This window comes from Silene latifolia, chromosome 5, assembly GCF_048544455.1.
Source record: "Silene latifolia isolate original U9 population chromosome 5, ASM4854445v1, whole genome shotgun sequence".
Taxonomy (NCBI): Eukaryota; Viridiplantae; Streptophyta; class Magnoliopsida; order Caryophyllales; family Caryophyllaceae; genus Silene; species Silene latifolia.
This window is the reverse complement of record NC_133530.1, coordinates 27,189,734-27,216,163: the sequence shown is the minus strand read 5'-3', so window position 1 is coordinate 27,216,163 and position 26,430 is coordinate 27,189,734. Positions and strand designations below refer to the sequence as shown.

At 40.0% G+C, this 26,430-nt stretch overlaps 1 pseudogene; it reads left to right on the top strand.

Annotated features, from left to right (window-relative positions):
- Positions 1–26,430, top strand: part of LOC141655116 (cysteine desulfurase 1, chloroplastic-like) — a 123,446-nt pseudogene that overhangs the window by 91,989 nt on the left and 5,027 nt on the right.

The window sequence follows — 26,430 nt, the reverse complement described above, 5'->3', positions numbered from 1 at the left end:
CCCTAAAGTCAACACAAATACGGATTCTCCCATCCTTTTTGGGTACAGGTACTATGTTGGCTACCCAGTCAGAATACTTGGAAACTTTGATGAACCCGGCTTTGAATTGTTTGTCAACTTCTTCCTTAATCTTGAGAGCCCATTCTGTCCTCATTCGTCGAAGCTTCTGTTTTACAGGTTTTAAACCTGGCTTAATCGGGATCCTATGTTCAGCGATATCCCTATCGATCCCTGGCATGTCTTTGTAGGACCAAGCGAAAACGTCTTTGAATTCATTTAGGAGGTCTATGAAATCGGCCCTTTCGATAGAGCTCAAAGTAGTCCATATCCTAAGTTCTTGGGGTTCTAGTTCGGTTCCTACATTGATGGGTTCGGTGTCCTCTATTACTGGTCCCCCTTACCCTTCCTGTAGTATTTCTTTGGCTACGTAGGGAGGTATTTCGATCGAGTCTGGGTCTTGGTCAACCTCAGTATCATCGTAAACAGAATTACACTCAAGATAACACAAAGAGTAAGCAGAACCTGATTTATTCATATTAAAATTTGAGTGAAGTTGAAACAAAGAAGCCAACTAATCCATGGTCAGTGGCGACAAAGGGACAGTGGTTGGGACATTTCCTGAACTACTGTGACTACTAGAGGCTAAGCTAGGAGAAACAAAGGGAGTGGGGATGACGACAGGAGGAGACTCTCTAATGACTTCTCTAGACTCTGACTCTGACTCCGACTCCGACTCGAACTCATCGCCTTCTGGTTCTCCTTTAAACATCTCTCCTTCTCCAGTGGTGAGCTTGAAGAGTCTTCCTTGATTGTTGGTCCACTTGATTGATTTTCTCCATCCTTTATGCTGACTCGCGTTGGTTTCTGTGATTAACGCGGTGGGGTTGAAGCGATCGTCTTGAAGTATCATGGTAATGATCTCATCCTGCGCGGCCCTAACAAATCGATCTTCTCCGAACAATAGGCTAACAGCTTGTTCGTCTAAGCAAGGTGCTTGACGGGTTTTGACGGTAGGAAACGTTTCTGGAGGGATGAAGTAGCAATCGTGAAAGATCTCGATTCCGGCTAGCTTCCTCCCGAGATAATGCCAAGGTTCGGGAAATCCGTGAAAGAGTTCTAGGCTTCCTTCTTGAACAATGTACCCATTTAAAGTAGGGAGATAGGGTCGCATTTGGACTCCTACGTGCTTGCGGTTTTGGACTTGAGCAAGCATTTCGAGAACCTCTTCTTTAGTGGGTTTGTACCCTAGTCCAAGTGGTATCCTCTTTGAGTTGCCTTCCTTATATGGTGCGAAGGTATTTCTTTGGGTGGGGTTTAAAGGCATTCCAGGGAAGTATCCCTGGGTTTTGAGTATGTGGTTGACCACCAAGTTGGAGTAGGGATCATAGTATAAGGGTGCCAACTCGCTTTGGAAGCCCCCAAGTTCATATACGGGATCTGCAAGGACTTGATTGTTCGACTGTTTTTCGATTATTGCCTTGATGGGTGACGAAGTGATCGTCACTACTTTGCCATTTAGCGGGATTTTGATCTTTTGATGAAGAGTGGATGTTACTGCTTTGGAAGCGTGAATCCAAGGCCTTCCCAGAAGTATGTTGAAGGAAGCTTCGATGTCCACTATTTGGAAGTTAACCTTTCGCTCAATTGGCCCTGTGGCTATGGTTAGGTTAACAAGTCCTACCACCTTTCGTCGTGTACCATCATATGCACGCACACCTTGATTGGTAGGGGTCCAATCCCACTCTTTCATGCCTAGCTTGTATGCCGTTTTGAGGGCTATGACGTTGACCGCGGAGCCATCATCTACCAAGGTCATTGGCACGTTCTTCTTTAGACAAATTACAATGATGTAAAGAGCTAAATTGTGACTTGCGCCAAAAGGCGGTAGATCTTCGTCTGAGAAAGTAATAGGATTACTTAGCTTCGGTGATTCTTGGAAGACCAAGTTGACTACATCTTCAGGTGTCGAGTTATGTGCTACATTTAGTTTGGCCAAAGCTTGCAGTAAAGCTTGGCGATGTGGGGACGAACTTGCTACTAATTGCCAGACTGAAAGATCAGCCTTTGTCTTCTGTAATTGCTTGAGCAAATGATCAGTGGAGTCATCTTCGTTATCATTTGGTGTGACAACGTTGGTTGGACCATTTTGAGTAGTGCTTTGATATGGGCGACCTGAACGAGTTAAGTGGTCCACATCTTGGTCTTCGCCATTTTGGACTATTTCTTTGACTAGGGAGTTTTCAATGAGATACTCGTCCTCGTCATCGTCGGCCCAAACTCCATTAATTGTAGCTAGTCTTCTCATTCTCATGATTTCATTTTCTAGTCGTATGATTTGGTCGACTAATTTATCAACCATGGTGACTACCTCTTGCATAGTAGCGTCTTGAGAGAAGATTAGTGGCACATGTTCTTTGGGTGTTGCGTTGGGATCGCGTAGAGTTATCACCACATTTTCCAATTCCCACACTTGCCTATCTACACTCCTTGCCCATGTGATGAAGTCGGAAATGATAGGGGAGATAGTAGAGTAGAAGCCTTCATTCTCGATGGCATGGATATCATTTTCGATTGGAGAAATGAAGTGTGAGCAATCTAAGGTAGATTCGTCACTTGTAATCACTAGAACTCCAAGAGGATTCTGAGTGTTGTTGGGTTTACCTCCCGGCGGTATTGGCAATCGACCATCTTCGATCATGTCTTGAAGCACATTTTTCAACTTGTAGCATTTTTCTGTGTCGTGCCCCTTGCCCCTATGGTATTCACAGTACGAGTTCTCGTCCCAGAATTTGGATTTCTTTTCGGGTTCGGGAGTAGGCCCAATGGGTTGGAGTTTACCTTGCTTCATTAACCTTTTTAGGGCGTTGGAGTAAGTGTCCCCAAGATTTGTGAATTTCCTTGGTGGGGTACTTCTCTTGGATGGCTCGAGAAGGTTAACTTCATCGGTCTTGCTAGTGGAGCCGTATGAACGACTTGTTGAACCTTGATATCCTCGACCTACCATTTTGGACAAGAGTCCTTTACAGATGTCATCTTCAATCCTTGTCCCTAATACGGTTAAGTCCTTGAAAGTTTTGATATTTTGGTATCTCAAATGATTGGCATAGATGGGTTTGAGATTGTCCACAAACTTCTCCACAAGTGTAGCCTCATCCGGGTGTTCAACTAGTTGGGTACTAGTCTTCCTCCACCTATTTAGGAAGTCGGTGAATCCTTCTTTGTCATTTTGGGTAAGAACCTCTAGGGTGCGCATGTTAACTTGGATCTCGGCATTATCCGCATATTGTTTAGAAAACTCGATTGCGGCATCTTTCCAAGTAGCGACCTTCTTATGATCTAAGGAGTAGAACCATTGCTTCAGGATGGTGTCAAGAGATGAAGGAAACATCCTTAAGAACATCTCGGGTTTGATGCCTTTGATAGACATATAATCCTTGAAGGCACGGATGTGGTTCAAAGGGTTCTCGTGCCCCTTGAATTTAGGGATATCCGTCATATTGAAGTTGGTTGGCAATTTGGAATTGACGGCCTCATACTTGCGATTGTTCTCCCTATAAATGTCGTCTCCCTTAAGGTACATTAATTGCTCCTCTAAGTATTGGAGTCTTTTCTCAGCTACAGTCATCCCCGTGAGAGGATTTTCATCCTTGGATTCATTCTCGGAGTCACCTATTACTTCACTTTCCTGAGGGGGCAATCTCCCCTCTACGGCATAGATCCGGCCCTCGATGGTCTCAAGGCGGTCATAGACTTGGTCTTGGGTAACTTGCATTTGGGCTAGCGCGGATAGGATTCGATCATTACCATCTTAAAGTTGGTGGAGGTTTGTTTCACTGGATCCAGGCATCTTAAAAACTGGATAAGAGATCGAGGACGAATCAAAACGCGATCGACCATTCTAACACACGTGCTAAAAGAAGAAATGTTTTGACTCGTGAAGTGGGTGTGTGCCACTTGTGTTGAGTGAGCTAGAAAGACAAGGTTTTTGAAAATGTGTGTCCTAGTCAACTATAGTGTAGTTGTAGGAGTGGACTCAAAGTGAGGTTTTGAAATGGGCTCGTGACCCGAATTTTGACAAGACAAATGGACAGAGTTTTGACTGGGTTTTGCGCTAATCAATGGCCTATTTTTCGAAATTTTTGTTTAAAAAAGAAGGGTTTTGATTTTTGCAAAATCGTCATGGTTTCGTTTAGAAATGGTGATCACGTAAGGTACAAACATCTATACAAGCATTATAACGGGATGCTGAGTGCATTTAAAAGGGTTTTGGTTTAAAGGGTGGGTTGCCATACCGAACCATCAAACCCGAAATCTGTGGAGAGGCTCGTACCAAACAAGAGTAAGGCCAATTCCTAGTCCATTTCCTCAAGTAGTGAAGGCCCTTGATACAAACAAGAGTAAGCATCATGGTATGGATGACGTCAATCGCTATCCATCCTTAGGCCCAAATAAGAATTAGGACCGTTTAGACGGGACGATTGGTCGAATGGGTTGGGTTGGGCCTAGGAAGGCCGAATAAAACGATCTAGGAAGACCGAGTTATAAAAACCGACAATTGTCTTGTACAAACTATTCCCTAACCTTGTTCAAGTTTCACCCTTGCTACACGTAAGTGTATTATCCCCAGCGGAGTCGCCAAACTGTGGACAGCGGGGGTGCCCACGGGGGCGCTTGGGAGGAAGGAAGAACAAGCGTTTGCATTTTTGTTGGAGTCGCCACCAATTTTTATGGGAAATTGGAACCGTTCGAATACCTCGTGTCATGTCAAGACACAAAGTAGTGACATGAACACTAAGCAATCGTTACCCTTAGCATTCTATGTCTAGAATGACTCTTGATGCGTGTCTTTTATATAAGGTTTTCACCTCGTTTTTACACGCATTTCTGTGCTTTTTATGTAGCATCTGGCTACAAATACCCCCGAATGTTCTACTTTGGTCCGTTTATTGTAAATTGCAGGAATCGACCGAAGAGGAGCTAAATCGAGCCTTAATTGTCCCAATTGTATGCATTCATGGAAAATAAGGAGCTGGAGCTTGGAAATCTAACGCTTGGAAGACGCGTGAGCTGAGTTTGGGAAGCAATTCAAGTCCTAACGTACCTATGTAGCTCGATCGAGTGGTTTACTGCTCGATCGAATGCCTTATTTACTCAAGACTGATCGATCGAGCAGTTTGAGTGGTCGATCGAGGAGTTTATGCAAGTGGTGCTCGATCGAGTGGGTCATTACTACTCGATCGAGTTGTTTTGTGATAATTTGCTCGATCGAGTGGATTACTTCTAGTCGATCGAGCGGTTTCATGTGCTACTGTTAATTTCCGCCTAATTATTCATGGGCTTTTATAATTAGTCCATAGATTAGGTTTTAGAGGGGATTTTGAGTATAAGACTGAGGGAGAACACTACGTTACGATTTCTCTCTTCACTTCGTTTATTTTTGGGGATCACACTCTGTCACTATTCTTGGATTTTGCTCTTCCTCTACACTTTGTTACTCAGATTCGGTATCATCAATCTAGTTTATTTCTCAATTTTATTTACTGCTTTGAATCCTTCTTCTCTTGTTGCTATAATTGCTTAATTGAATTCTTATTAGTTCATCGTCATGTTCAGTCTTAATTATCTGGTTATTGTAATTGTTAATCCGACGATTATGAGTAGCTAATTTCCCTATGCTAAGACTATAGGGGATCCATAATATGAAGGGAGAGTAATCGATTTACTAGGTTAATGCTGGTGCCGTCTTTGTTGTTTAAATGCTACAATTAATTGTAATTGCCTAATTGAGTCGACGCAGTTAGACCCTTATTCTTAGTGAACCTTGACCTGGACCGAAAGGTTGGAAGAGGCAGACTAGTGGCGAACAATAGAGTATTGCAGCGAGGGCGAAAGTTAAACTGTTTACACTTTAGGGTGAATTAAGGACCGAAAGGTGACGTTCGCTACCCCTTAGACCGTACTGCATTGACCTGGGACCTAGATTACTCGACCAGATGATTGTGGTGAACCGTTTGTCTTAGCTGTTCTCCTTTATCTGTTAAACTCCTTCCTTTTATTTCTCTTCTCCTTGTTCTTTTTAGTTTAGAAATCACATTTTATAAACCCCCAATTTGGTTACTTGACGAACTTAGATTTAGCCGACAAATTCCTACCTCTCTGTGGATTCGACCCGACTTCCCTAGCTATTTTAGTTGGAGCCAGTTGGTTATTTTTGACAGGTACGCGACAGCCGTGTCAAATTTTGGCGCCGTTGCCGGGGAGGTGGCGCAAACTTGTTGCTTTAATTAAGTTTGTCTCTCGTCTCAGGGAATTTATTCCTTGAGGCCGATCTCATTTCTGCAAAGCTTTGATTGGTTTTGCAGGTTAGTTGTTGCTTTGAAAGTTTAATTGCCAAAATGCCTACGATTACAGAGCATATAGAGCCATGTGGTAAATGTGGCGAGGAAGGGCACGACCTTTATGAATGTATGGCAAGTGTAGAGCGCGCCCTTGCTTATAAGAAGTACAAGCAAGGGGTCCCTTTCTCTCAGCTATATGAAGAGATAAAGAGCGTCTCTCCCCCTCCACGCCGCTCCTCTACCGATTCCTCCTCTCGCAAACGAAGAAATTGCCGAGTTAAAATCCATCATGTTGAGTATGTCAAAGATGTCACAAAAGAATCAAAACAGATTATATCGGAATTGAAAGAACCAAATCGCGATTGACACTTCGCGACAGACCAAGCCAAGCTTCTTCCGTTTGTGATTCGGTCGGTCAGGTGAATTTTCAAAATGACCTCATTCATGAAGAAGACGAGGTTTTGATAGCTGATGATAACTCGGATGATGATTTAGACGAGTTTTTGAAGGAAATACTTGCTGCATGTGCTGTAACCACTCGATCGAGTGACTCTTCTACTCGATCGAGCGGTTTTAATCATCCAGTCACTCGATCGAGTGACTCTGGCGGTCGATCGAGAAGTGCAGAATTCCAAGTTGGTCGATCGAGTGGTAATCTTACTCGATCGAGCAACCATGCTGAAGAAACCACTCGATCGAGTGTTGAACATGGTCGATCGAGCGATAAAAGTACTCGATCCAGTACTTTAAGTGGCGGAAATCCTAATTCATTATCTAATACCGCCACCAGGTCATCTTCCCCTGTTGTGGAGACGTCACGCATTGGTAAGGGTAAAGAAGAGGTTGCGGGACCGCTCGTCGCTACCAGGATACCCTTCCCAAGTCGTCTGAAGGACGCAAGGATCGAGCAACAGTACGGTAAGTTCGTGGACATCGTGAAGAACCTCCAGTAATCGTCCCTTTTCCGAACTTGTTACTCAGGTACCCACTTACGCTAAGTTTATGAAGGATATCGTGACGCGTAAGAGAAATTTGAGTGAATTTGAGACGATTTCATTTATGGAAGAGTCTAGTAATTTACTGTTGAATAAGGCCCCTCCAAAAATGAAAGACCCGGGCAGCTTTTCTATCACTTGTGTCATAGGCAATATGGTTATTGATAAGGCCCTTTGCGATTTAGGTGCCAGTGTTAGTGTCATGCCCCTTCCTGTCTGCAAGAAACTGAAGATGATTCATTTCAAAGTGACTAACATTACCCTACAGATGGCTGATAGATCTGTTAGGAGACCCTTAGGTGTCTTAGAGGACGTGCCTGTGAAAATAGGCAAGCTCTACATCCCAGTAGATTTCATTGTTATGGATATAGCTGAGGACACCCGGACCCAAATTATTTTAGGAAGACCATTCCTTTGTACAAAATGGGTCATTATTATTGATGTCGACAAGGGCGTCGACTCTTGTAGTAGGGGATGACGCTATCACATTCGATTTGCCCAATGATTTAGCCCACCCGATGATAGAGGACACTTGCTATTCGGTCGATATCATTGACGAGTCTATTTACGACTTCTGGTCGGGTTCTTTTATGAGGGACCCACTGGAAGCTCTCATGCTTTTTGATGAGTGTGCGAGATAGCCCGATTTACGATGACGCTGCGTTGGATTTGCTCCTTGATGATTTGGATGAGCATGAGGAGAGCGGTGGAACAAATGATTAGCACTCTTTGCTCCATTGAGGTAAAGGTACCAGAACGTAAGCCTCTCCCTTCTCATCTTAAATATGCTTTCCTAGACGATACGAGCAATATCCGGTCATTGTCGTGCTAAGCTCGATGATGAGCAAACACCTCTTTGTTAGTCGTACTTAAGAAAAACAGAAGGCAATGGGCTATTCAACGGACGATATCACGGGGATTAGTCCCGCTATTTGTATGCACATGATAGAGCTGGAGGAGGATCACAAACCTTGCGAGACAGGTCGGCGCCGGTGAACCGTAAGATGCAAGATGTCGTGACAAATGAGGTAATGAAGCTGCTGGATGCGGTATTATTTATTCTCGTCGGTAATTTTAGATGGGTGAGTCCGAGATGTGGTCCCGAAGAAAGGAGGGACAACCGTAGTTAAGAATGAGAAGAATGAATTAATACCTACTCGAGTGGTAATCGGGTCAAGGATGTGCATGACTACAGATAAATTGAATGCCGCCACTAAGAAAGATCACTTTCCCCTTCCTTTTATTGATCAAATGGTAGAAAGGTTAGCTTCTCATAAATTTTTCTGCTATTTAGATGGGTATTCGTGGTTCTTTCGCATCCCTATCCACCTGCACGATCGGGCTAAGACTACATTTACCCGTCCTAAGGGCGTTTTTGCGTCTGCAATGCCTTTTGGTTTGTGCAATGCCCCCGCCACCTTCCAAAGGTGTATGATGGGGATATTTTCAGAGTATATTGAGTCTATCATGGAAGTTTTTATGGACGATTTTAGTGTATATGGAAGTGATTTTTCTAACTGTCTGTCTAATCTTGAGAAAGTGTTGCAGCCGTATTTGTATTGAGGTTAATCTTGTCTTTGAATCGGGAGAAGTGCCACTTTATGGTCAACGAGGGAGTTGTCTTAGGGCACTTAGTTTCTGATAGGGAATAGAAGTTGATAAAGCAAAGGTGGAAGTGATTCAAAGAATTACCACCTCCTGTTAATGTTAAGGGGGTGAGGAGCTTCCTTGGTCACGCCGGCTTTTATCGCCGGTTTATCAAGGATTTCTCCAAAATTGCTAAACCACTTACACATTCTTTCGCTTAAGGATGCCCCTTTGTGTTTACTGATGCTTGTCTTTCTCGCTTTTAACAGGTTAAAGCGAGGCTTTGGTCTCTCGCACCGATCATATAGCCTCCCAACCGGGACTTGCTTTTTGAGGTCATGTGTGATGCGAGTGACTATGCACTAGGAGCGGTGCTTGGCCGGAGGAAAGACAAAGCCCCGAATGCTATTTACTATGCGAGCCGCACTGGATGAGGCTCAAAGTACACTACCACGAGAAGGAGTCGTTAGCCGTAGTTTATGCCTTAGAGAAGTTTCGTACTTATTTAGTTGGGTCAGAAGTCACTGTTTTTACTGACCATGCAGCTTTAAGGCATCTCCTTGCTAAGAAGGAGGCCAAACCACTCTTCGAGATGGATACTCCTCCTTCAGGAGTTTGATTTGCAGATTAAGGATAAGAAAGGAGCTGAGAACGTTGTAGCTGAGAACGTTGTAGCTGATCACTTGTCGCGACTGATGCGACAAGAAGGGGAAGATTCTCTACCCATTGATGATTCTTTTCCTGACGACACTTTGATTGCTGTTATATCGTCTATTGTTAACCAAGAACCTTGGTATGCAGATATAGCTAACTTCGTTGTCGCTGGCAAGTCCGTCGCCTCGACCTTTCTCATCGCCAGGTAAGAAGCGTTTTAGATAACGCTAAGCAAGATTTCCGGGATGATCCTTACTTGTTTAAGGAATGTGCAGACGGTCTCTACAGACGGTGTATTCCGCAGTGGGAGACCAAAATAGTCCTAGAAGGCTGTCACTCCTCTTCATATGGAGGTCACCACGGTCCATCGCGCACCGTGGCTAAGGTACTTCAGTCTGGTTTTTACTGGCCTTCCTTGTTTGCTGACGCTAAGTCTTTTATTTCAGCTTGTGATGCTTGCCAACGATCAGGGAACATTTCAAAGAGACATGAGATGCCACAAAACGGCATCCTAGAGGTTGAGGTTTTCGATGTTTGGGGCATCGATTTCCAAGGACCATTCCCATCCAGTAAAGGTAACAGGTACATCTTAGTAGCTGTAGACTATGTGTCAAAATGGGTTGAGGCAATCGCTTCACCCCATTGTGATGCTAAGACCGTGATAAAGATGTTCAAAAAGATCATATTCCCCCGTTTTGGTGTCCCTAGGGTCGTCATTAGCGATGGGGGGATGCATTTTAAAGAAAAGAAACTCACTTCCATACTGTCTAGAGTTGGTGTCCAACACCGGCGTGGTTTGGGGTATCATCCCCAAACTAGTGGTCAGGTAAAGGTCTCTAATCGCGAGTTGAAAGAGATCTTGTCTAAGGTAGTTTCTAAATCACGGAAGGACTGGAGTCTTAAGCTAGATGACACATTATGGGCCTATAGAACTGCCTTTAAGACACCAATTGGTGCATCACCTTATAGGTTAGTTTATGGGAAATCGTGTCACTTACCTGTTGAGTTGGAATGTAAGGCCTGGTGGGCAATTTGTGAGCTTAATTATGATCCTAAGCTGTGTGGTCAGAATCGTCTTTTGCAGCTAGATGAATTAGAGGAGTTTAGGCTCAATGCCTATGACAGCTCGCGCATTTACAAGGAAAAGACGAAGAGATGGCATGACAAGAGAATCTTACCTCGGGAGTTCCATGTGGGGCAAAAGGTGCTGCTGTTTAATGCCTGGCTGAGACTATTTTCTGGCAAGCTGAAGTCCAGATGGAGTGGTCCTTATACGGTGACAGCTGTTACAAATTTGGATCTGTGGAGCTTGAAGATTCCGAGGGGCGTAGATTCAAGGTGAATGGACAATATGTGAAGCATTACCACGAGGCGACTGAAGCAGGCAATCGCGTTGAAGTCTTGCGCTTCGACGAGCTCGACGCACCAGTTAATTGATGCCAGAAAGGTCGTGCGGGACCTCTTAAACCGGCGCTCTCGGGAGGCAAATGCCAGATCGTTTTATTATGCTTTTGTCGAACCTTTTATTTTCCCTTGGCTTTACATTGAACTTTAGACACCGCTTTATGAACTTCCTACGTTGTTCTCTTGCTTTTTATCGTCTTTTGCAGTCCAAGATACTCGATCGAATGATTTTGTGTTCGATCGAGCACTTTCTGACGCAGCTGTTACTCGATCGAGTAATATGCTCCTCGATCGACTAGATTCAAACCCGTTCTTACTCGATCGAGTGGTTCTTCACTCGATCGAGCTCTTCTAATGCACTGGTTCACTCGATCGAGCTGTTCCAAGTGCTCGATCGAATGGTTTCGACCTCCAGCTGTTGTTTTACGTCTATGGAGCCACTGCTTGATTTCCTTTGACCTCCCATGTTCATGGTCGGTTTGGGGAGGTCCCTCCTTACGACGTTTTGTAAGTTTTCCGACTCCACTTTTCCTTTTCCTTTCAGTTTGCATTTCTTTCCCTGTTTTTAGTACAATGAGGGCATTGTACGGTTTGATTTGGGGAGATTTGCATCCATATCTGTGTCTGCATGTTTTCTTGCATTTATGCTTCCATATTTATTATTTCCGCATGCATTGTTGTTTGTTTCATAAAATTCAAAAATTTTCAAAAATTTCATGTTTAATTTGAGTCGGAACGTTTGAACATTGACGCTACTTTGAACCCTTACTTGAGCCCTGCATACTCTTGACATTTAGTCGGCGTGATTATGTGCATAATCTACGAGTTTTTGTTTCTTCTTTACCTGAACGAATAGACTTGACTCATTATGTCGGCAAGCTACATTACATTCCGAGGTTAGAGCTTTATAAACTGGTGACATTCATGACCGGTTTCATTTAGGATGTGAGTAGTACTCTCTCTAAGACATGTAACATCAATTTGCATACGCATGAGTCTAGTCTTCTTAATACCTGTATGCATTCGGTCTGTGGATGGTGACACGTGTTAGGAGAGGCAGTCCCCTTTATTTCATTCTACCCATGAGCCTCACATAGCCAAATTGCCCTTTTTGTCCCATCAACTACTTTCTATAATACTTCCTACCCTAGCTGAGCTAGTAACGAGTAGTTCTTGGAATGTTTATTGCAATATGGTTATATTATCTGATTTCCGAAGATGGTGGAACAATTGAAGGGAAAGAAAGAAAAAAGGAAAATGTCGAATTGGTGAAAAAAAAAAGAAATGAAAAAAAAAAGAAAAAAAAAAAAGAGAACGAAAAATGCGAAAAAGAAAAGAAAAAAAAAAAGACAGAAAAATTACATATGAAAAAGAATGAGAATTGTATGATGATTCACACTCCCATGCCTTATCTGTATTTTATGGGGAGTCGACGACCTTTGGTGTTTATGAGCTTAGTGCATAATTTTGCACCGTTTCATTTTGCTGCCATGAGTACGAAGTTGAGATGCAGTTTATGTTTGGATCCGTTGTTGCTAGCCTGGCTATTAACCCCACATATCCAGATTCATTTCAGCCCCTTCTTACCCATTACCTCACGTACCCAAATGTAAGTCCTCAGCACGTGTCTTGGTCATTAGTATGGTTGGAATGCATATGTACGGTTGTAGAGACTTTATTCATGTTAACTGCATGCATGTTCTTATAAGTCGAGTTAGGTGAGTGTCTTACTTCTTCCTATCTTTCACATATATACTCACCTTGTGCCTGATTATGAGTGACGAGCGACCCGTGAGAGTCCGATATCTTTTGAGTCTTGCAAGGTCGACGGTTCAGTAAGTTGAAACATTGATTTAACTCGTTTGTACCTTTCACTGCTACTTTGTCATGTTATCGCATTAAACTGGTTCTGGTGGATGATTTGTAGCCGATGCGTTGGTCCCGTTCCATTGTTCATCCTTAGTTGCATTCATATTTGCTTGGGGACAAGCAAAGGTTTGGTTTGGGGAGATTTGATGCGTGTCTTTTATATAAGGTTTTCACCTCGTTTTTACACGCATTTCTGTGCTTTTTATGTAGCATCTGGCTACAAATACCCCCGAATGTTCTACTTTGGTCCGTTTATTGTAAATTGCAGGAATCGACCGAAGAGGAGTTAAATCGAGCCTTAATTGTCCCAATTGTATGCATTCATGGAAAATAAGGAGCTGGAGCTTGGAAATCTAACGCTTGGGCGAAAGTTAAACTGTTTACACTTTAGGGTGAATTAAGGACCGAAAGGTGACGTTCGCTACCCCTTAGACCGTACTGCATTGACCTGGGACCTAGATTACTCGACCAGATGATTGTGGTGAACCGTTTGTCTTAGCTGTTCTCCTTTATCTATTAAACTCCTTCCTTTTATTTCTCTTCTCCTTGTTCTTTTTAGTTTAGAAATCACATTTTATAAACCCCCAATTTGGTTACTTGACGAACTTAGATTTAGCCGACAAATTCCTACCTCTCTGTGGATTCGACCCGACTTCCCTAGCTATTTTAGTTGGAGCCAGTTGGTTATTTTTGACAGGTACGCGACAGCCGTGTCAACTCTCGCGGATGCCAATGAACACGGGTGCTCACGGAGATCTGGAGTAAGGGGTGAGGGTACGTATTAGGAAGCTCTTTTGATCGAACACCTAATCCCGCCCGCCTCGATAGCGGCCTCTACTAATGATTAGGGAAGTTATTCGTACTTGATATATCGTCGGCTATATGCATGCAATGCAACATCCAAGTTTTAATCCTAGCATGTGAGAATTAGACTAAGTCGGTTGACAACTAGTTAGCAAACAATTGAGTCGAAGTAGGGTTTAAGATTCAATTACATGTGAAAACATACAAATGATACAAGAAATATGATAAATACAACAAAATTACAATAATTACAATGGATTAGGCGATTTATGTCGAAAATACCTTTAAAACGGATAATTTGAGAAAACGAATAAAGGAATAAATTAACGATCAAATCAGAAGGTGATAATATGAATAATAGTTGATTAAACGTAAGCTAATTTAAACTAGGTCAAGACAAAAACGGAGTTCAGGGACAGAATTCAACCCGGAACAGGCGCAGCAGAGCTGCGTCCTTTGGAATAGGCGCAGCAGTTGCTGCGTCTGTTCCTGACCTGAATTCTGGCTGTGAAGCCGGAATTGCGCGTTGTTAATAACAATTGGTAAATTTAATGATTGATTAAATTTATTTACTCGGATGAAAGTGATTAATAGGTTAATTACATGTGATTAACGGGTCATAAAGTAGTAAAACATGGATGAGACAGATGCAAGACGGATTATCACATGAAAGAATGATTGATTAGTGACATAGGTGAATGAAATAGGTTAAACATGATGAATTAATGACAAATTAATGACGAATATGACAATAAACAGATGAAAATATATCAAAGGATCGAATTACAGAAACTCAATATGAACGAATTGAATTTCTACAACCCGGATTGAATTCAATGACGAAAACCCGCAAATATGAGATTACTTGGGATTCAAGCCGAATTTAATGATGAATTAAACATGTTAAAGGTGAACAATAATATACATGTGAAATATTAGACTATTATGACGAAGAATTAAAGAACAAACAAATAAAAAAGAAAGAACGAACGAATTTACAGAGGACGAAGGAAGAAGAAAGGAAGCAGGAACTGCGGCAGCCTCACGAAGAGGCGCAGCAGGTGCTGCGCTCCTTCGAAGAGGCGCCGCAGTTGCTGCGTCCTTTCTCGAGGGTTATCTTCTGGAAATCCGTAAAAAGAAGGTTTTGAACATGGTTTTAGAAATCGGTTTTAATGATATTTTCGACATAAATCTTACATTGATGATTACAAAAAGTAAATACAATAAATAAACAAGGATTATACACCCTCAGACTTACATGTTGACGAAACGAGAAGGACTAAGATATCGATTAGTGATGCTCGACGCGAATGCAAAGAAAGTGCCCTCGTAAGAGGAAAACGATTAATTAATTAAGTTTGATTGATTGTGGAGTTGGTCAAATTGGTCGGTCATGCAAACGAGGCTGGTACTCAGAAGGATCCGAGCTTACGTGGTCGAATGTTCAAGCACGTAGACGCCAAAAAGTAAGAACGTGGTCTAGAATGCAAAGGGAGAAGAGAAGGGCGGACACTCGCGTGAGAAATATGAGGAGCGAAGGCTCCTATTTATACTAATCACGTGGAGGAATTAGGGTTTTCGGAGAGATTTTGGAAGTAAATCTCGAAAAGATATGAAAAGATACGAAAAATACGCAGAAAAGGACATGGGAAGAGGCGCAGCAGACACTGCGTCTCTTGGAAGAGGCGCAAGACTGCCGCGTCTGTTTCCCAGTGTGGTTTCCTCCTGCGGAAGAAAGATTTCCGTGTTTAGTTTATGGAATAACGGATTAATCTTATTTTCCTTAATATTTTGTGTGAATATTACGGGAAATTCTTTACCAAAGATTAAAAGATTGTGAAATATGGAATAGAAATATCCGGAATATTCCAGAACATTTTGACTCGGGATTTTAGCGGTTATCAGAAAAAGAAGACGGTTTTAGGCCCGGACTCCAAATGTACTCTAATTACTGTCAAAACGATTGTATCGGCGCGTAGATGATAATTAAGAGGTAGACATCAGTGTTTGAGCAATCACTTTACGATAAACTTACGAACTGTCACAAATCGTTCCGCGTACCAAACATGCGGCCCAATCATCACCGGGTGGTTTGCGGGAGGTGCAGAAATGAGGTATCTACACCTCTACCCGTTGTCAATGATTTTTTAGACATATTTCATTTTGGCGCAAATTTGGTGAAAATATATTACAACGGGTATATTTTAACCGTTGTAATAAAGTTATGACAACGGTTGACTTTTATTAACCCGTTGTTATTAACATATAACAACGGTTTTGTTTTGAGGACCCATTGTCAATAGTTTTTTTTAATAAAAAACTAATTTACAAACACATACAGCATACCACACAAACACACACAACATCACTTCAACCGTTGGTATCCTGAGTTTATTATTCTCTCTCCCCGCTTTCTACATTTTCGCTTTTCGCCGCCGCCCGCCTAAACCGACGCCCAGATTCCGTTGCCTTCCCTTATCATCCTGCTCGTTCTCTTTATCATCATCATCATCATCATCAGGTATGTATGTTCACTTTAATTTTATGTTTCGTCATTAGGGTTTTAAGACTATCATCTTTTTTGTTTTTTATGCATCTGTTTGTTTTTCGTCTTCTTTGTTATCTTTATCATCCCGCATCATCTACTTCATTCCTCTTATTAGGGTTTAGGATTTTAGAAGCTCAAACCGTTGTTTTAAATTTTCATTCTTAGGGTTTTAGATAATACTCTGCATGACGTTTTTAAGTTGTTCATTTACTATTTCATTCATGGGTTTTAGGATTATCATGGGTGAAAAATGGAAAAGAAGTCAAAAGAATAATAAGCGTGGGGATGATAATAAGCCTGGTGAGAGGGGAGCTACGAAGTGCCCTGCAGCCCTTGCAGCTATAGCCGCTAAAGAGCCGCTTAAAATAACATGGAGCTCGAAGGGTTTCCCTACTGGTCCAAATGCGGGTTTTTTATCCAGTTGGATTGGATGTTGCACAAGACAGTTTGTGCCTATCCATTTAGATGATGTTAGAAATTTGAATCCAAAATTGGCGGAGTTATACTTGGCTCGTATAAAGGAAGCCTTTGATATTGCTGATGAATGCCATGATAAGTATTTAATGCAGAAGGCAGGGGGTGTCCTAAGGTAGTGGAAGTGTGGCGTTGCTAGGGATTGGTTGAATGTGGACAAAGCAACGGGGGAGATGCGTAAGAGCCCACCGGCAAACAAGTGTCCCACCATCAGTCAGGAACAATGGGATCTTTTCAGAGCGATGAGAACTAGTGAGAAGTTTCAGGTTAAATATCCTCGCCTTTTAACGATTTACCTATCATTTTTTTAATTAATGAGTTATTTATATAATCTTTTTATTATCTCATCTACTTGCACTTTTATATAATTTGAAGGCATTAGCGTAAAGAAATCGTGCTAACATTTCATGCAAGAAGGGGAAATGGTATGGTTCTCGAGGCGGTTACAGATTGATAGAAGACAACCTCGTAAGTAGCATGCATTCCCCTGTGAGATTTGATTTTTTTAATCACACTTGGACTTGATACACATTTACATGTATAATTGTTACCATGTTAATGTGTAGGTGGCAAAGGGAGTGACCGACTTGGATCGGCATATAACTTATAAAGAAGGGCACACGCCTAAAGGATCCCGGTCGCGTGACAAATATGATGAGGAAGTGTTGGCCAACATAGTAAGCATTATTTTATGAAGACGAGTTCATTACTAACTTTATTATTTTAGTCACAAATATAATTTGAAGTTTATTTAATATATTATAGGACAAGGTATTGAAAGAGGTAGTTAAAGGGAAATTCACTCCCAATGGTCGTGATGACGTTCTTGCTAGAGCGATCGGCCGACCCGAACATCTAGGTCGATTGAGGGGCGTCCCGTTACAGGTTGGAGTAACGAAATATTATGGGACAACTGCCCCGAAAAAGAAGAAAAGGAAGGCTAAGGTTGAGAAGGCTGACACGGTATCATTTATTCTATTATTTTCATTTAAGTTCAATTCACATGTTATTGTTGGGATACAAATTGCTGAAACATTACATTCTTGGCACGCAGGTTCAGTTATTGGCATTTGTACTACTAAAGATGAATGCTGGAGGCAAGCCTTCCGAAGAAGAATTAAAGATGATGGAGGATGTCATTAAAGGGGGTAAGGTACAACAGATTGGTCAAGAGGCCGAGAACACTACTACCTTGGCAATACATGAGAAGGAAGTATCGGTCAACGAGATACAGAAAGATCAGGTACCTAATGCTTCTGAAGTTGTAACAACTAAAGCCGATCAGGTACCTAATACTTCCTTATTTTTCTTTTCTTTTTTTTTTGGGTAAGATCAGGGGTTTGTTTCCTGCCAGCTCTAATGCTATAACTTCTGACATCGTGCCATTGGTTAATTTTATTAGGTAAATAATGAGTCCGAAAAGGAGATGCAACTTGACAAGACGGCTGATGGAAAACAGCAGCATACATCCCCTTCAAGTCGTTCACTGTTTTCGATGAAGGTATGCATGAAGTGTTTAATTAGTTAAATTTATATGAATTCTATTAAATTTTGGGATATAATAATGTATGTGTATTCTTCAAGCCGTAAACAGGAGGGTAGTTATTCTTGTTGACCCTAAATTCGAGAAACCTATTGTGCGTGTTGGCCGGGCTCTCGTATAAGTGCCCACCAAATCAGCAGCGGAAACTGTAGTGGTTGTTCATGGCGAAAAACTTTTGCCGAATCATAGAAAAGTGGAGATAATCAAGTCTTTCCAGTGCCATGAAAACTTTCAACCGCCTGTCCCAGTTCGTGACGACATTACCATTCTGGGAGATGCGGTTGGAAGTTTCATCCAATGGCCTGAATCTCACATCTTCCTGGCTCGTTCGTCTCCGCCTTAGCCGAAATCACTTGATGAGGTATTTAATTAACCTCTTCATTTTTTTAAAAACCTCCCTTTATTTATATTTTTTCTGTATTTCTAAAAAGCCTGGAAATTTTTTGTAGGGAACAAAAAAGTTGGCTAAGGCGGATAAGCCTAAGTTCCCAGACATGCCAACTACCTCGTCGAGACAATAACTTGATGAGGTATTTAATTAACTTCTCCATTTTTTTAAAAACCTCCCTTTATTTATATTTTTTCTGTATTTCTAAAAAGCATGGAAATTTTTTGTAGGGAACAAAAAAGCCGGCTAAGGCGGATAAGCCTAAGTCCCCAGACATGCCAACTACCTCATCGAAACAACAACTTGATGAGGTATTTAATTAACTTCTCCATTTTTTTTAAAAACCTCCCTTTATTTATATTTTTTCTGTATTTCTAAAAAGCATGGAAATTTTGTGTAGGGGACAAAAAAGACGGATAAGCCTAAGTCCCAAGTCATACCTGCTACTACTGCCTCATCATTGAAAGAGCAGGTTGATGAGGTATTTAGTTAAGTACTCTTTTATTTTTATTACTCCAACTAGCTAGCTAGGATATATTACCTTTGGATTTTTTATTATTTTAATTATCTACATGTGTAGGCTGGTGGCAGTAGCACAAAATCAGAGAAGTATTATTTCCCCGATCTGAAAGATGTTAGGAGTTTAAACTCCACAAAATATTCTGGGAAGGATTACATGCTAAAAGTAAGAACGGTGACGATGAGGAAACTGCATTCGGAGGCTAGCAATCGCATAGCAACCGAGCAATTGATAATTATTTCGCTCGAGGAGCATATTGTAGGGGTTGAGCGCGAAGCAATTATGTCATGGGAGATGCTAGCCATTTGGGCTGGCCTAGACGAGATTGATGTCAAACACCTATTTGTTTGGATGAAGTAAGTTTCTTAATAAATCATTTCATATTCTAATATTTTGACTACTAGATAGTGTTTTAAATACCGGAATTAATACCGTAATAATGTAGGATATTGAAATTGAGAGTGATCCCCGAGAACAAGATTCCATGTGATCAATATGGATTCCTGTGCCCCTATGTTTTATCTATGGATATCACCCTTTTTTCGTTAGAAGATCGGGTAGATTATATTGCTCAGCAATCGGCGACAACTAAGAAGCTGGTTTTTGCCCCTTATAATGAAAACGGGTAATAAACAAATTAATATTACGTTTTCCCCTACAATTGCATTTTCATAACTAATATATGTACTTGTTAATAATGATGATGTCTCTTGATGTAGGACTCATTGGGTGTTAGCAGCCATCATGCCGACGAAAAAGAAAGTTTTTTGGTTGGACTCTTTGCATGGACAACCAAGCGAGACTTTTAAGGGCTTGATTATTAAGTAAGTTTATAATACTGATTTATTTATAATAACATTAAGTTTCAATTTTTATTTATAGCAAAAAGCTCATTTTTGCCCCAAAAATATGAGTTTCTGCCTCTTTTCTTTTTTAAGAAAAAAGGGTCTTTGAGAAGAAAAGAGCTAACGAGCAGGATCAACCCACGAAAGATTCTGATGATGGCCCTACTTTTATTACGATAACAGGGGTACGTTCTCAAATACAATACCTTAAGTGCAAAAATCTGTGTTTAATACTAATACAATACCTAAAGTGCAAGATTCTGATGTGGGCCTTCTTTCGTCTCTTTGTTTTTATGTAATAATAGGTCCCTCGCCAGCCGGATAACATGCAATGTGGATACTACGTTTGTCGGTTCATGTTGGAGATTATTATGCGAAGATATATCCTTATTCCAGAAAAGGTTAGTAATTTAATAATGTGTTTATTACTTTTTTTTAAAACTAGAGCTGATGTTGTCTTGTTTGCTGCTATACCATGATGTTGCTATGCTGAATGATGTATGTTGTTACAATAATGTCTTGTCTTTGTTTTTTTCGCAGTATGTAATCAGCGCGCCACAAGAACTTCAGCAGTACAAATCGCAACATATAGATGAGGTAAGGGATATGTTGGGCAAATACGTCTTAGAACATAGCAATGTCAAGGCTAAATGCATGATACTCCTGAGCTTAGATCGCTTAGTAAATTTTTTGTTGAAGTTAGGGAATGATCTTAGTTCATGTAAAGTTAACTCCTTGTAAGTATATATGATGTCATTGTTGATTGAATTGAATCTATTGAGTTCTGATGAACCCAAATTTGTAATTTATCTTTGGTGTCGATATATGGTGTTGCTGATATATGCAGGTTTTTGAATGGCATGAAACAAATTTAATTTTTATAAAAATTAGGAGTTCGTAATAAAAACGGTTACTAAAACAAAGACCGTTATAAATACCTTTCACAAATACCCGCCAAAATATTCAACAACAGGTTTTAAAATAAGAACCGTTGTAAATACCTTTTCACAAATACCCGCGCATAATATTCAACAACGGTTTTAAACGAAGAACCATTGTTACTACCTCTTTCAACAACGGTTATTTAGCGTATACCCGTTGTTAAAAGTCTTCACAATTTTGGTGGGAAAGATACAACAACGGTTATTTATATGATAACCGTTGTTATATTATTCCCACCAAATTTTTGAAACACTTTCCACAACGGCTTACTTGCAACAACAACGGCTTTTAACCGCGGTGAATACTTTCGACAACGATTTTAGTAAATAACCTAACCGTTGTAAATACCTTTTACAACGGCCGATTTAACAACGTCCGCTTTTTGTTTTTACAACGGTTTTTACCCGTTGTTATAGCCTGTATTTGTAGTAGTGAGAACATTTTTGTGAATAATCACTCAAGCTATCCTCGACTCATGAGAATGTGTCCGCAATCTAATATGGTAAACAATCAAATCATAAGCCAAAACAAACAAATGCAAGCAAATAATGAAGCCAAAGGGTTAGAAGAAGGCTTTATTGTGATATGGGACATAAGGGGGGACAAATGATTATGTATATGTGGAGCTAATGTTAAGCTAGCAACAAAACCATGTGAAAATGCTCATTCCAACCCAAAATAGCCCAATTAGAAGACAAATGACTTCTTACATTACAAACCTTAAGAATTTCTCCAAAATATATAATTAACCATATGAGAAATCTTATCTTCTTCTTCTTCTACCACTTATTATTAACATCAACTTCATCAAACAAATCTTTTCTTTTTTTTTCTTTTCTTTTTTTTCTCATCCCTTTTTTTTTCATTTTTTCTTTCTTTTTCTTTTTCTTCAACTCTAATTCTTTCTTTCATAGCACAACCGGAAACAATGACATCCGGTAAACAAATTCACAATGACATAAATTTTAAAGAACATCCCAATTTTGAGAATCCCATCACCAAAAGACATATCTACTAGCTTTAACAAGAGTATGTTATTTTTAATGTAGCTAGGGAATAAGAACATGTGAGGGGGATAGAAAATGGGCAAATTTATCAATGTGAATTTGGCTTCAAAAATGCATAGCAAAATGAAAGTAATGCTTAAAAGAGATGAAAAGAAGACCATACTTGTGCGTTTTGATGTAACACACACCATAAGGAGACCTACCATTCACCTAAGTGAGACCAAATAAAGATGAAATGGCCTTTAAGGAGGTTCTACCTTACCAATTTTGTAGCTTGCCAAAAGTCAAGATCAAGCCTACTTGGTTTAATTTCCATCTTCCACCTACTATGTCAAGACATCCCCATGCATGCTATATCCCGTCAAATGTAGCGAATCAAGAGCTATCAAGCCAAAAATGGGACAAACAAGAGGGCATAAGTAGGACAAGCAAAGAATTAGAAGCAAAAATTCACACACATTTTTCAAAAATTCTCACTAAATCTATACTAACTAAATGCAAACTAACTAATATGCGAATGCAATCTCCCTCCAAGCTAAACATAACATTGTCCTCAATGTGCCAACAATCAAATTACCCAACTAAACCATAAAAATGGCGCAAAGCACATAAACAAGAAGGACAAGAGGTCATATTTAATGGGTTGCGAGAAATAAACTAAAGTGCAAAACAAAGAAAACTTACTAGACTAACGAGCCTCCCCCAAGCTAGCATAAACATTGGGTATTCCTCCATTTAGCATCTCATCAAAAAAATGGGTCAAAATTCCGGTGGGTACTTTGTCCTTGATGCTAATAGAGGTTTGCGGAGGTGATTTGATTTAAAAATGAAGAAAAATAGAGATAAGAATTATCGTCCCTTGCTTTTGGAGCATATGGAAAAGATTAGCGTATCCCGTCTTTTTATTAAAATGCGTAATAAGGAAGAAAGTCACGACCCCGATCGGGGTAGTCAACCCCAATCGGGGTTGACCGTTGACTTTTTTTTTTGTAAATAATGGAAATGTTACGACCCCAAACGGGGTTACAACACGGGGTATTATGCTATCCTTCAAAAGGCCTCTTCTCCTCTTCAAACACCTACAAATCACAACTCAAAATAGCTAATATTCTAATATTTATTCCTAATGAAATTGAGTAAAAATTGAAATAAAACAAAAACAAACTAGTTTTTTCTAACGGATCCTCCATCGTCCTCTAAAAAGCACGTTAATGCTCTTAGAGGTCTATCATATATCTACGCATGAGCAACATGAAAGCATATGTACGCAATTGATAAGATTAAAGCATGAAAGAGCAAGGGTAAAAATTTATAAATCTTATCGATGGGCACAAGAGAGACTTCAAATATTACCACCGTATCACTCCACTCGTCAGCAAAAGATAGAGCATCATGCTTAAGACCATAAAATAAATCGTTAGAGCACAAATTATAATCATATACGGTCTCAAATGGGTGGCATAAAGAATAAAAGAGGAGAGGGTCATCAAAAATAGGGGGTTCATCCCACTTAATTTCCATATCAAAATTGCTTAGCCCTCTAATTTTATCGAATGGATCAACATCCTCTACAAATGGATTGCCAAGTGGGTCAAAAGACTCAGGAGAAACCTCATTAAAATCACAAGGAATCTCGACAAATTCATTTGTAGAAGGTGACTCATCTACTATGGGATTAATGTCATCAATATGAGTCTCTACATTTTCTATTTGAATGACACTAGGGGGGATTTAAAAAGATAAAATCGGACCATCATCATCATCCAATAAATCAAAATCATTAGATTGAAAAGACTCACATTGGGGAAGTGAAAAAGCAAAATGAGAGAAGATAGGCTCACGTCGTCTCGGTTTCTCTTGAGAATTTTTTCCCAAACAAGCCTGTAAAACTTTAAGCTCTTCTTAAATGCACCAATAATGGAATTGGCGTGCTAATTCCCGACATTCGCAAGCCATGAAATTTAAGAAATTCCAAAGTTCTGGCCCAATCATGTAGTAGAGACTCCCATTACTCAATTTTAGAGCCAATCCACTAGTCTCGGAATCCATGCCACCAAGCACGAAATGACCCAAGTAATCCCCATCAAGGACATGTCCAAAGGAGATGAGACTATTGCAAAAGTAGTAGAATCGGTCAAGATAGTCAGGAAAAGGCTCATCTTGGAGTTGTGGGATGAATTCGTAACTCATTATGTAAGGCCAAGCTTTATTACCTACAAAATAGACACTAAAACTACAAGAAAATAGTGAGATGAATCTCAAGAAACAAGTGTTCCTCGAGACAAAATAAAAAGAGAAAATTCAACAACTAATTAGCAATAAAAACCGTCTCCTCGGCAACGGCGCCAAAATTTGATAGGCTATCGCACACCTATGCAAAGATAATATTTATACCCTAGACAACAAATGAATGTAGTACTTAGGGGTCGAACCCAAAGGAGACGGGAGTTATTAATTAATTGTTATGGAGCGTATTTTATCTTGAGTCGATGCGGTTGATTGATTGATTGGTTGATTATGCAAATAAAATGAAAACAATAATAAGAAAGTGTCTAGGGAGGTCGGGTCACACATGCTAATTATGCAAATGCTCATGTCAAGTTGGGAAGTTGATTTTACGATAATGTTTAGGCTTAAAGACACCCACCTTATGGCATTAGTGTCAACCATAGACCGGGTCCTAGAGAAACTCTCGTCCATGACTAGGTCGTCCTACTACACATGCTTAGTCTAATTCAATTCCGTGTCTCTCGACTTTAGAATGAATGAACAAACTTAATCGATGAATAAGGCCTTTAAACATAGATTAAATATTAAGGTGCAAACATGTGATAGAAACAATTATACAATATTAACTTATCCTCATTTTGACATTTACATATTACCTAATCATGCGTGGTTTCCTTTATTCCCTAGGCAAATGTAACTACTCAAACATGATGAAAATGTAAACTACACTAATGATAATTAAAATGATAAACATAATGGAAATGTAAATAGAAATTACCTTACAATATGAAAATGAACTAGAAATGGAAGAACAATGCTTGTAATGAAATAATTTGAAAAGAAACTTTTGGAATATAATTTGAATGAAAATTGTATTGAAATGTTTATAACATAAAATAAATCTAAACTAAGCTAAGCTAATAACTAAACTAATCTAACTACTAAACTTAGAGAGAATTATGAGAAATTGTGTATGTGAATGGTGTGTAAAGGTGTTGGAGTCTACACCCTTTATATAGGAAATAAGGGGTGAAACTTAGAGTAAATACAAGGAGTCAACCCCAAATATTTTCTCTTAATTGCTTGATTAATTACCAAAGGAATCCTAAGTGAGCCATTAATTCCATCTTTAAGCTTTTGGTTAATCACACAATTTAGCATCCAAAGTTGGGCATCCAAAGTTGAGCATCCCATGTTGAGTTTGTGTGGACTTATTAATTGGGCTTGACATTTCTTGACTTGTGTTGTGCATTTCTCAAATTAATCCACCACATTTGCTCATGCAAGTCCATGCCTTACTTCATTGTTGGTCCATTCTTCTCTTCAACTTAGCTTTGTTTCTAGTGTTAGCACATTTTATAGTACTTTAGCTCATTTAGCTCATTTTCCTACAAAACACACTTGAACACACAATTGCACTAGAAACACAATATTAGCTTAAAAACACTTTGATAAGTGCTAAATGATATGTAAAATCAAACTAATATAAGGGGTTAAAATGTATAGAAAATGCACTTATCAATATGGCCCTCTGATGTTAGATATATGTATTAACAGTACATTGTTTAGGAAACGTAGTGTGTTATTGGTAATAGCCTTTCATGCTATTTTAGACTTGTTATGTGGACAGAGAAATAGTTTATGCTTAGAGGTACGAAAGGATTCTGATTGACGATAACCTGTTCTACTAAAGAGAGCATTTTTTCTTCCCATGATGGTCCATCTGCTTCTTTGATACATAGAACATGTAGTAATTTACCAGTGAGTACACTCAAACTGGTCAAAGGTTGGGATGAAAGAGACTCTGGCTTGAATGGACTTTTTAAGAGGTGAACCGATGTTCTAGTTATGGTGCACGACAAATTGAAATGTCTTTCTTCTAGCTACTATAGTTGCGTAGCTAAACGATTTTCAACTTATTGTTCGTAAAAAGTAAGGAGATACTCACTATGCCTACATAAATGACTCATTTCTATGCAAGCAGCTTATTGCAAAATGTGAGAAACATAGTAGAACCTCTCATGTGCTATTGGCTACATAAATGACTCTTCCTATTTGAGTGCCGATTCCATGTAGTGTTTCTGTTCATTATCTGCCATTAAGGAGCCTTATACGATCAACGTTCTACCTTAGCTGATCCATCTTGTACCCTTGGAAGTGGCATAGTCTTTAATGCTTTTCATACTGTGTTCATCTAATCAGCTCTGGCAGATAGATTAGATATGCGAAAGTGGTAATTAGGCCCTTAACTTTGTTCAATTGTGAAATTAGGCCCCATAAGTT